Source organism: Triturus cristatus, chromosome 11 (genome assembly GCF_964204655.1).
Source record: "Triturus cristatus chromosome 11, aTriCri1.1, whole genome shotgun sequence".
In the NCBI taxonomy this organism is placed as follows: Eukaryota; Metazoa; Chordata; class Amphibia; order Caudata; family Salamandridae; genus Triturus; species Triturus cristatus.
In genome coordinates this window covers 1,567,387-1,580,240 of record NC_140594.1, presented here as the reverse complement: position 1 = coordinate 1,580,240, position 12,854 = coordinate 1,567,387, and the positions used below count along the sequence as shown (strand labels likewise).

Genomic DNA, 12,854 nt, shown 5'->3' with positions numbered 1-12,854 from the left:
TCAGGTGTTCAAGGAATAAAATTCCATTTCAGTTTCATAAATACGGTTTGAAAAATTAGCACATGCCATAAATACATTTATGAAACTGAAAATAAATGTGACAGCCCGGTAGGCCCTAGCTGTGTATTTTCCACAGTTTATTCTAAGATGGGAAACTGTGCTAGTAGTATGCTTTCCAAGATGTTGGTCAAAGATGTATTTATCTCTTGAAATACATATTGTACGGCTCTCATCTTTGTGTTCCTTAAGTCCCCATCTGGGGGATGGGGCACAAATGGGCAGAGCCAGCTCTCCGGGCACGTCTGCCTCTAACTGCAGCTGCCTGGGAGATTTCCGGGTGATGAGGAGGCGTGAGGGGCATTATGACTATAACCCACTTTGCCACCCAGTCCCGGCTCTAGTACTGTGTTGTACCCTCGTGAAGAGCGTCATCCTCTGCTCTCTGATATCCCCGATAAAGCAGGCTTAAAAAACAGGCTTTTCAATAACAGAAAAAAAGCTATCTTTAGACACCCACAGTGATATACACTAGTGGCACAAAGCAGGTTAAAGTAAGAGAGGGATGAACTGGGAAGCTTTTCACTCAGATGCTGCCTGTGACCATCTCATTGAATATCACGATCACTGCTGGCGAGGCATGAAGGGAGGCTCTAAGAAGCAGTGAGGGCCTTTCACTCCGAAAGGTCACCAGGCATGTCCCATGTGCAATATTCATGGTTTGTAAACAATGAGTGACAATGCTCCAGTTACTTTATATGTTGCAATCACGAATGATTGTTCAGTGAAAATCTATCGATAGTGATTGAGCAGCTGCTCTGTCGCTGTTAGTACACCTTTCCATAGTTAGTGACAAGCATAATGGCTGCTCTTTGTTGCTGTCAGGTGTCTTTTCCATACTCAGTGAGAAGCGTCATGGCAGCTCTTTGTTGCTGTCAGTTTTCCTTTCTATAGTCAGTGAGAAGCATCATGGCTGCTCTTTGTTGCTGTCAGTTGCCCTTTCCATAGTCAGTGAGAAGCATCATGGCAGCTCTTTGTTGCTGTCAGTTTTCCTTTCTATAGTCAGTGAGAAGCATCATGGCTGCTCTTTTTTGCTGTCAGTTCTACTTTCCATAATCAGTGAGAAGTATCATGTCTGCTCTTTGTTGCTGTCAGTTGTTCTCTCCATAGTCAGTGAGAAGCGTCATGGCTATTCTTTGTTGCTGTCAGTTTTCCTTTCCATAGTCAGTGAGAAGCATCATGGCTGATCTTTCTTGCTCTCAGTACTCCTTTCCATAGTCAGTGACAAGCATAATGGCTGCTCTTTGTTGCTGTCAGGTGTCTTTTCCATACTCAGTGAGAAGCGTCATGGCAGCTCTTTGTTGCTGTCAGTTTTCCTTTCTATAGTCAGTGAGAAGCATCATGGCTGCTCTTTTTTGCTGTCAGTTCTACTTTCCATAATCAGTGAGAAGTATCATGTCTGCTCTTTGTTGCTGTCAGTTGTTCTCTCCATAGTCAGTGAGAAGCGTCATGGCTATTCTTTGTTGCTGTCAGTTTTCCTTTCCATAGTCAGTGAGAAGCATCATGGCTGCTCTTTGTTGCTGTTAGTACACCTTTCCATAGTCAGTGAGAAGCATCATGGCCGCTTTTTGTTGCTGTCAGTTGTCTTTTCCATAGTCAGTGAGAAGCGTCATGGCTATTCTTTGTTGCTGTCAGTTTTCCTGTCCATAGTCAGTAAGAAGCATCATGGCTGCTCTTTGTTGCTGTCAGTACACCTTTCCATTGTCAGTGAGAAGCATCATGGCCGCTTTTTGTTGGTGTCAGTTGTCTTTTCTATAGTCAGTGAGAAGCGTCATGGCTATTCTTTGTTACTGTCAGTTTTCCTTTCCATAGTCAGTGAGGAGCATCATGGCTGCTCTTTGCTGCTGTCAGTTCTCTTTTACATAGTCAGTGAGAAACGTTATGGGTGTTCTGTGTTGCTGTCAGTTTTCCTTTCCATACTCAGTGAGAAGCATCACAGCTGATCGTTGTTGCTGTCAGTACTCCTTTCCATAGTCAGTGAGAAGCATCATGGCTGGTCTTTGTTGCTGCCATTTGTCTTTTCCATAGTTAGTGAGAAGCATCATGTCTGCTCTTTGTTGCTGTCAGTGCTCCTTTCCATAGTCAGTGAGAAGCATCATGGCTTCTCTTTGTTGCTGTCAGTTGTTGTTTCCATAGACAGTGAGAAGCATCATGGTTGTTCTTTGTTGCTGTCAGTTTTCCTTTTCATAGTCAGTGAGAAGCATTATGGCTGCTCTTTGTTGCTCTCAGTTGTCCTTTAAATAGTCAGTGAGAAGTGTCATGGCTGATATTTCTTGCTGTCACTTGGCTGCTCTTTGTTGATGTCAGTTGTCCTTTCCATAGTCAGTGAGAAGCATCATGGCTGCTCTTTGTTGCTGTCAGTTGTTGTTTCCATAGACAGTGAGAAGCATCATGGTTGTTCTTTGTTGCTGTCAGTATTCATCTCCATAATCAGTGAGAAGCATCATGGCTGCTCTTTGTTGCTCTCAGTTGTCCTTTAAATAGTCAGTGAGAAGCGTCATGGCTGATATTTCTTGCTGTCACTTGGCTGCTCTTTGTTGATGTCAGTTGTCCTTTCCATAGTCAGTGAGAAGCATCATGGCTGCTCTTTGTTGCTGTCAGTATTCATCTCCATAGTCAGTGAGAAGCATCATGGCTGCTCTTTGTTGCTGTCAGTTGCCCTTTCCATAGTTAGTGAGAAGCGTCATGGCTGCTCTTTGTTGCTGTCAGTACTCCTTTCCATAGTCAGTGAGAAGCATCATGGCTGCTCTTTGTTGCTGTCAGTATTCATCTCCATAGTCAGTGAGAAGCATCCTGGCCACTCTTTGTTGCTCAGAGGAAAAAGGGGGAAAAAAGGTCCCAAACCCTTAGTAACCATATTATTGAGTTGAATATAAGTGAGGTATTTGCCCTTGACAGTGGGAAATCCCCTTTCCCACTGGCGAAAACAGATTTTTAAAGGGGTGTCAGGACAAATCTTGGTTATTTTTGATTTCTTGCGGATCATTTTTTATCAGAGGGCAGTTTCATCTTTTGCAAACGTGATTTTTTTGCAGTTTCTGGGATACTAATACTTTCTCTTGAGTGAGCAACACCAAGTTACAGCCAACACATTTTTCACCCCTCTACATGGCCATCAGGCCTGGGGCTTTTTCACGGCGTACAGTAATATCGAGGCACACCAAATTGTCCCGTGTTGTCTGATGAAAAGTCCTTTGTGTCTAGTATCATGAAATGAAGGGTGCATTGCCTGCATGCAGTCTGTCCTTTCGGTCGGCATCACCCGCTCTTTGTTGCTGTCAGTTGTCTTTTCCATAGTCAGTGAGAAGTGTCATGGCTGTTCTTTGTTGCTGTCACTTTGCCTTTCCATAGTCAGTGAGAAGCATCATGACTGCTCTTTTTTGCTGTCTGTTGTCCTTTTCATAATCAGTGAGAAGCATCATGTCTGCTCTTTTTTGCTGTCAGTTCTCCTTTCCTTAGTCAGTGAGAGGCATCATGTCTGCTCTTTGTTGCTGTCAGTACTCCTTTCCATAGTCAGTGAGAAGCATCATGGCTCCTCTTTGTTGCTGTCAGTTGTTCTTTCCATAGTCAGTGAGAAGCATCATGGCTCCTCTTTGTTCCTGTCAGTTGTTCTTTCCATAGTCAGTAAGAAGCGTCATGGCTGCTCTTTGTTGCAGTCAGTTGTTGTTTCCATTGTCAGTGAGAAGCATCATGGCTGCTATTTGTTGCTGTGAGCTGTTCTTTCCATAGTCAGTGAGAAGCGTCATGGCTTTTCTTTGTTGCTGTCAGTTGTCCTTTCCATAATCAGTGAGAAGCATCAAGGCTGCTCTTTGTTTCTATCAGTTGTCTTTTCCATAGTCAGTGAGAAGCGTCATGGCTGATCTTTCTTGCTCTCAGTACTCCTTTCCATAGTCAGTGACAAGCATAATGGCTGCTCTTTGTTGCTGTCAGGTGTCTTTTCCATTCTCAGTGAGAAGCGTCATGGCAGCTCTTTGTTGCTGTCAGTTTTCCTTTCTATAGTCAGTGAGAAGCATCATGGCTGCTCTTTTTTGCTGTCAGTTCTACTTTCCATAATCGGTGAGAAGCATCATGTCTGCTCTTTGTTGCTGTCAGTTGTTCTCTCCATAGTCAGTGAGAAGCGTCATGGCTATTCTTTGTTGCTGTCAGTTTTCCTTTCCATAGTCAGTGAGAAGCATCATGGCTGCTCTTTGTTGCTGTTAGTACACCTTTCCATAGTCAGTGAGAAGCATCATGGCCGCTTTTTGTTGCTGTCAGTTGTCTTTTCCATAGTCAGTGAGAAGCATCATGGCTATTCTTTGTTGCTGTCAGTTTTCCTGTCCATAGTCAGTAAGAAGCATCATGGCTGCTCTTTGTTGCTGTCAGTACACCTTTCCATAGTCAGTGAGGAGCATCATGGCTGCTCTTTGCTGCTGTCAGTTGTCTTTTACATAGTCAGTGAGAAACGTTATGGGTGTTCTGTGTTGCTGTCAGTTTTCCTTTCCATACTCAGTGAGAAGCATCACAGCTGATCGTTGTTGCTGTCAGTACTCCTTTCCATAGTCAGTGAGAAGCATCATGGCTGGTCTTTGTTGCTGCCATTTGTCTTTTCCATAGTTAGTGAGAAGCATGATGTCTGCTCTTTGTTGCTGTCAGTGCTCCTTTCCATAGTCAGTGAGAAGCATCATGGATACTCTTTGTTGCTGTCAGTACTCCTTTCCATAGTCAGTGATAAGCATCATGGCTGCTCTTTGTTGCTGTCAGTTGTTCTTTCCATAGTCAGTGAGAAGTGTCATGGCTGTTCTTTGTTGCTGTCAGTTTTCCTTTCCATTGTCAGTGAGAAGCATAATGGCTGCTCTTTGTTGCTGTCAGTTTTCCTTCCCATAGTTAGAGAGAAGCATCATGTCTGCTTTTTGTTGCTGTCACTACTCCTTTCCATAGTCAGTGAGAAGCATCATGGCTTCTCTTTGATGCTGTCAGTTGTTGTTTCCATAGACAGTGAGAAGCATCATGGTTGTTCTTTGTTGCTGTCAGTTTTCCTTTCCATAGTCAGTGAGAAGCATTATGGCTGCTCTTTATTGCTGTCAGTATTCATCTCCATAATCAGTGAGAAGCATCATGGCTGCTCTTTGTTGCTCTCAGTTGTCCTTTAAATAGTCAGTGAGAAGCGTCATGGCTGATATTTCTTGCTGTCACTTGGCTGCTCTTTGTTGCTGTCAGTTGTCCTTTCCATAGTCAGTGAGAAGCATCATGGCTGCTCTTTGTTGCTGTCAGTATTCATCTCCATAGTCAGTGAGAAGCATCATGGCTGCTCTTTGTTGCTGTCAGTTGCCCTTTCCATAGTCAATGAGAAGCGTCATGGCTGCTCTTTGTTGCTGTCAGTACTCCTTTCCATAGTCAGTGAGAAGCATCATGGCTGCTCTTTGTTGCTGTCAGTATTCATCTCCATAGTCAGTGAGAAGCATCCTGGCCACTCTTTGTTGCTCAGAGGAAAAAGGGGGAAAAAAGGTCCCAAACCCTTAGTAACCATATTATTGACTTGAATATAAGTGAGGTATTTGCCCTTGACAGTGGGAAATCCCCTTTCCCACTGGCGAAAACAGAGTTTTAAAGGGGTGTCAGGACAAATCTTTTTCCTTATTTTTGATTTCTTGCGGATAATTTTTTATCAGAGGGCAGTTTCATCTTTTGCAAACGTGATTTTTTTGCAGTTTCTGGGATACTAATACTTTCTCTTGGGTGAGCAACACCAAGTTACAGCCAACACATTTTTCACCCCTCTACATGGCCATCAGGCCTGGGGCTTCTTCACGACGTACAGTAATATCGAGGCACACCAAATTGTCCCGTGTTGTCTGATGAAAAGTCCTTTGTGTCTAGTATCATGAAATGAAGGGTGCATTGCCTGCATGCAGTCTGTCCTTTCGGTCGGCATCACCCGCTCTTTGTTGCCGTCAGTTGTCCTTTCCATAGTCAGTGAGAAGCATCATGGCTGCTCTTTGTTGCTGTCAGTACTCATCTCCATAATCAGCGAGAAGCATCATGGCTGCTCTTTGTTGCTGTCAGTTGTCCTTTAAATAGTCAGTGATAAGCGTCATGGCTGATATTTGTTGCTGTCACATGGCTGCTCTTTGTTGCTGTCAGTTGTCCTTTCCATAGTCAGTGAGAAGCATCATGGCTGCTCTTTGTTGCTGTCAGTTGTTCTTTCCATAGTCATTGAGAAGCGTCATGTCTCCTCTTTGTTGCTGTCAGTTGTTCTTTCCATAGTCAGTGAGAAGCGTCTTGGCTGCTCTTTGTTGCTGTCAATTGTTCTTTCCATAGTCAGTGAAAAGCATCATGGGTGCTCTGTGTTGCTGTCAGTTGTTTCCATAGTCAGTAAGAAGCATCATGGCTGTTCTTTGTTGCTGTCAGTTTTCCTTTCCATAGTCAGTAAGAAGCATCATGGCTGCTCTTTGTTGCTGTCAGTTGTTCTTTTCATAGTCAGTGAAAAGCATCATCCGAAGAAATTGAATTAGCATTATTCAAAATGCCCTCGGGCAAGGCTGCTGGGCCAGATTCTCTCCCGATGGAGGTTTATAAGGTATTTTTTTCTGAACTGCGGGAAGATATGTTATGTGCTTTCGAGGCGGCCAGACAAGGATCTCCCCCCCGTTCTTGGGATGAAGCACATATCGTTATTTTTCCTAAAAAAGGGAAGCCTACGGATCAACCAGGGTCTTACCGCCCGATTTCTTTGATCAATTGTGACGGTAGATTGTATGCTAAGCTTCTTGCTAACCGAATGGCTCCGCTTGTCCCTGAATTGGTTTCACCACTGCAGCACGGGTTTGTCCCGGGCCGAGGTACAGTCGACCATGTTGGCCGGGTTGTCACTCTCCTCGACGTCGCGCGGGTCGAATCCAGACCTCTGGGTCTCGCCCTGCTCGACGCCGAGAAGGCCTTTGACCGGGTCGCATGGCTGTTCCTTTGGGAAATAATGAAGCGCATGGGATTCGGTGCCGGTTTTATACGTGCTCTCCAGATATTCTACCGAGCCCCCACAGCAAGGATTTGTGCAATGGGAATCAAATCGGAGGTGGTTCAGATCTGCAGGGGGACCCGTCAGGGATGTCCTTGCTCTCCTCTCCTTTTTGCTTTCTACATTAACCCTTTTGTGAAAATGCTTGAGTTGAATGCCCAAATTCCCCCTTTTGTAGTTCAGAATCTGCCATATATAATCCTTGCTTATGCGGATGATATTACGGTTATCACCTCCAATTTAGAGGTCGCTCTTCCAGTTATTGAACAGCTTGCGGCTTCCTTCGGTAGATACTCTGGTTACAAATTAAATACCACCAAGACTCAATGTCTTTGTTTGAATTTACCCACAGTTTCCGATCCCAGGTGGTCGAAGAGGTGGTGTACCTTGGAATTAAGATCAGATCCAACCTGGACGATTTGGTTTCTGTCAATTGGAATGATATCTTGGACAAAACCAAATCCACGTTGGAATCTTGGCAGAGTCTACATCTTACACTTGTGGGCAGATCCAACCTTCTAAAGATGGTTATCCTTCCAAGAGTACTTTATTTTTTCCGCGCCGTCCCTCTATTGGTTTCCAAGTATCAGATCCAACAATTGCAATCCCTTTGTGAAAGATACATTTGGGCTCCGGGGAGAATTCGGAGAGCTTCACGTTGGATGACATTACCATTTGATCGTGGGCGATGGAGAATCCCGGATTTTGCGTTATATCAAATCTCTTGTTTACTCTTAAAGATGCGTATTTTGCTTACGGGGGAGGAGGTTAGTAATTTGGCAGAAGCACCTTCAATCTATCAAATGGCGCTTGGTAGCTATACCAAGAATTGTCTGCAAATTGAAGTTGATGGCAGCTACTATAAGCGCACCCGCTTTAAGGTACTCTCCTCTGCTTTTTCTGTTTGGAAAACTCTTAAAAAGATGTTTCATATCCCCAAATACACTATTTATACTCCTTTAATTGCTTCACATCTCCTACCCTCTATCTTCTACGATTCAGTTGGTCGACAATGGTATTTCAAAGGGATTGTACGGTTAGGGGCTTTCGTTTCTGCAAGGGGAATTTGTCTTTCTATTGACGAATTTAGAAAGAAATTTGATTTAGCTAATAATCAGTTTTTTAAATTTCTTCAGATCCGGGATTTCCTTCACAAACATACTTTTCATCTAGTCTCTATCCGTATTATTGATGCCATAAGCTCTCAGTTACGAATTGGCTCTATTTACCATATACTATTGGATTCTAGAGTAGATGACTTGGATAAAATCAATTTGAAGTGGAGAACCTGGCTAGCCTCTCCTCTTATCCACGTCGAAGACTCTATCGGTGACCCACTGTGCCCTCACGGCCGGTCACTCCTTACCTCTGCTCTGCTCCGCTGACGACGCCGCCTGCTGCCTGCCACTGCCTGCTGCCTGCCGCCGCCCGCTGCCTGCTGCCGCTGCCTCTCTCCCTCAGGTGGGGGTCTACTCCTGCTCCCCGCCGGACGCGTAGCTTCTTTTGGCGCCTTTTCCCGCCACCGCTGCCCCTGGTGAGTCGCTTCTCCCGCCGCTGACCCCAGACCCGCCTCCCCTCGCCTCCCATTGGTCGCCCAGCCTCCCGCCTCCCAGCCGACCCTCCCACACGGCTACCTACTTAAGGGGACCACGGGGGACCGGTCAGTGTGACCCACTGTGCCCTCACGGCCGGTCACTCCTTACCTCTGCTCTGCTCCGCTGACGACGACGCCTGCTGCCTGCCACTGCCTGCTGCCTGCCGCCGCCCGCTGCCTGCTGCCGCTGCCTCTCTCCCTCAGGTGGGGGTCTACTCCTGCTCCCCGCCAGACGCGTAGCTTCTTTTGGTGCCTTTTCCCGCCAGCGCTGCCCCTGGTGAGTCGCTTCTCCCGCCGCTGACCCCAGACCCGCCTCCCCTCGCCTCCCATTGGTCGCCCAGCCTCCCGCCTCCCAGCCGACCCTCCCACACGGCTACCTACTTAAGGGGACCACGGGGGACCGGTCAGTGTGACTCACTGTGCCCTCACGGCCGGTCACTCCTTACCTCTGCTCTGCTCCGCTGACGACGACGCCTGCTGCCTGCCACTGCCTGCTGCCTGCCGCCGCCTGCTGCCGCTACCTCTCTCCCTCAGGTGGGGGTCTACTCCTGCTCCCCGCCGGACGCGTAGCTCCTTTTGGCGCCTTTTCCCGCCACCGCTGCCCCTGGTGAGTCGCTTCTCCCGCCGCTGACCCCAGACCCGCCTCCCCTCACCTCCCATTGGTCGCCCAGCCTCCCGCCTCCCAGCCGACCCTCCCACATGGCTACCTACTTATGATGCCCCCTCAGCGACCGCGCAGCGGACGCGCGCAGCGGGAGCGCCGACTGAGCGCCGAAGGTAAGCCCGTCTGCGCCCGTCCGCGCCTGGACCGCGCCCAGCGCCAGAGCCCCTGGCCCCCGCGCCCGCCAACCCCCCCGCAGGACCTACGATGCCGCCACACTCATCGTGCTCAAAACCGCCCGAGCACCCGGGTGCTACCGAGCGTCCCCACGACGCACCCATGGACCCTTCGCCTGCCGATCCTGCAACTTCTCCTGCCTCCAAACAAGCACCACGCCCACCAAGACGGACAACAGCAACCACCTCAAGTGCATCCTGCTCAACACCCGCTCCATCCACAGACACGCCGTGGAACTCTGGAACCTCCTCGACACAGCATCTCCAGACGTCGCCTTCCTCACGGAAACCTGGATGAACGACTCTTCAGCCCCAGACATCGCCATAGCCATCCCGGACGGCTACAAGATCATCAGGAAGGATCGCGTCAACCAGACCGGAGGGGGCATCGCCATCGTACACAAGAGCACCATTCGCATCTCGACTGACGCCATCGACGTATTCAACGCCGCCGAATACCTGCACTTCCAGATCCACACCGACCCCAAGACTACCCTCAGAGGCACCCTCGTCTACAGACCCCCGGGACCACGCGCACAATTCTGCGAGGACATCGCAGACTTCATCAGCCCTCACGCCCTCCCCTCCGCCGACTACATCCTCCTCGGGGACCTCAACTTCCACCTGGAGAACAACAATGACCGCAACACCACCGCCCTGCTGGATAACCTCGCCAACCTCGGACTTCAGCAACTGGTCAACACCCCCACCCACTACGCCGGCCACACGCTCGACCCACTCTTCTCGTCCAGCAAGCACGTCACCTTCAGCCACTCCACCGGACTTCACTGGACTGACCACAGCTGCGTCCACTTCAGCTTCAGAAAGAACACGGTCCACCATCACCCGAAGCAGGCTCCCCACAGAAACTGGAGCAAGATCACCGCCGACCAGCTCGCCACCTCCCTCAGCCAGAGCCCACCTGTCAGGACTACGGACCCTAACACAGCAGCCCTCGACCTCACGCAGTGGCTGACCTCCTGTGCCGACGACCTCGCCCCACTGAAGAACCCCCTCACCAGGCCCAGAAGCAAGAAGGCCCCCTGGTTCACCGACAAACTTAAGGACTCCAAGAAGGCCTGCCGCACCCTCGAGAAGGCCTGGCTCCTCAACAAGACCGCCGACAACAGAACAGCACTCAAACTCGCCACTCACAGACATCACCAGCTCATCCGCACCACCAAGAAGAAATCTCTGAGGGAACGACTGGTCAAGAACGCCCATGACAGCAAGGAGCTCTTCAACATCGTCAGGGAGTTCTCCAACCCCAGCACCGGCAACAACGACATCACTCCCTCACAGGACCTCTGCGACTCCCTCGCCTCGTACTTCCACCGCAAGATCGCCGACATCCACAACAGCTTCGACATTTCACCCCCGCACCCATCGGTCGAACCTTCGCACCCCGCCGCCACCCTCCAGACATGGACCGAGGTGACCCCCGAAGACACGTCACGCATGATGAACACCATCCACTCCGGATCTCCGACCGACCCGTGCCCCCATCATGTCTTCAACAAGGCAGCCTCTACCATCGCACCCCACCTCCGAGACATCATCAACACCTCCTTCAACACAGCAACCTTCCCGGAGAGCTGGAAGCACGCCGAACTCAGCGCTCTGCTGAAGAAACCAACAGCGGACCCGACCGACCTCAAGAACTTCCGCCCCATCTCGCTCCTTCCTTTCCCTGCCAAAGTCATCGAGAAGGTCGTCAACAAGCAACTGGCAGCCTTCCTCGAGGCGAACGGATCCCTCGACCCATTGCAGTCCGGATTCAGAGCCAACCACAGCACCGAGACCGCCCTCATCGCAGCCACCGACGACATCCGAACCCTGCTCGACAACGGCGAAACAGCGGCACTCATCCTCCTAGACCTCTCCGCAGCATTTGACACTGTCTGCCACCGCACACTAGTCCAACGCCTCAACGACACCGGCATCCAAGGGAAGGCTCTGGAATGGATCATCTCATACCTCTCCGGCAGAACACAGAGAGTACGCCTCCCTCCGTTCCGCTCCGAGGCCACCGAAGTCATCTGCGGCATCCCGCAAGGATCATCGCTCAGCCCCACTCTCTTCAACATCTACATGAAACCCCTCGCTGCCATCGCACGCCAACACAACCTCAACATTATTTCCTACGCCGATGACACCCAGCTGATTCTCTCCCTCTCCAGAGACCCCGACACCGCCAAAGCCAGCCTGCACGAAGGGATGACAGACGTCGCTGAATGGATGAACATCAGCCGCCTGAAACTGAACACGGACAAGACAGAAGTCCTCATCCTGGGACCATCACCCTCCGCATGGGACGACTCCTGGTGGCCTCCGGCACTAGGCACCGCACCTGAACCGACGGGCCACGCACGCAACTTGGGCGTCATACTGGACTCCTCCCTATCGATGACCAGACAAATCAACGCCGTCTCCTCAGCTTGCTTCCACAACCTCCGCATGCTCCGAAAGATCTTCCGATGGATCCCGACAGAGACCAGGAAGACGGTCACCCAGGCTCTCGTCACCAGCAGACTAGACTACGGAAACACCCTCTACGCCGGTACTACAGCCAAGCTTCAGAAAAGACTTCAGCGTATCCAGAACGCCTCCGCCCGACTCATCCTGGACGTCCCCCGACGCAGCCACATCTCGTGCCACCTGAGAGACCTGCACTGGCTCCCTGTCAACAAGAGGATCACGTTCAGACTCCTCACCCACGCACACAAATCCCTCCACGACCTAGGCCCAAGGTACCTCAACAGCCGCCTCACCTTCTACACGCCCACCCGCCAGCTACGTTCCGCTAACCTCGCCCTCGCCATCGTCCCTCGCATCCAGAGAGCCACCGCCGGAGGAAGGTCATTCTCCTACCTGGCAGCTAAGACTTGGAACTCCCTACCCGTCCACCTGCGGATGACCCAGGACCACCTGGCCTTCAGGAAACAGCTCAAGACCTGGCTGTTCGAGCAGTAGCAGACCCCCTTCCCCAAGCGCCTTGAGACCCTTACGGGTGAGTAGTGCGCGATATAAGTTCCATGATTGATTGATTGATTATCAGTATTGCCCACAGAACTTTGTACTCTGCCTCATTAAAAGCCCAGCATTTTAAAACCTTGTTTAACTTATGTCGCACCCCTGCGGTTATTAGAAAATGGGGCAATTCTTGTCAATTCCCCAATTCAGTAGTTTGTTGTCATTGCCAAATGGACAATGCCGATATTGTACATGTTTTTTACTCCTGCCCTTCTCTACGATGTTTGTTTAACCAAATTGAAAGCTTTTTGTCTCAAATTTTAGGCAAACCGGTCTCTGTTTTTTCAAGCTGGATCTTATTAGGGATTGGAGGAGAGTTATCGGAGGGACAATGTTTAT

At 49.7% G+C, this 12,854-nt stretch overlaps 1 protein-coding gene across 1 annotated transcript in view; it reads right to left on the bottom strand.

Annotated features, from left to right (window-relative positions):
- LOC146783140 (CD5 antigen-like) overlaps positions 1-12,854 on the bottom strand; it is a 512,763-nt gene that overhangs the window by 468,009 nt on the left and 31,900 nt on the right. The gene's annotated exons all lie outside the window — the stretch shown is intronic.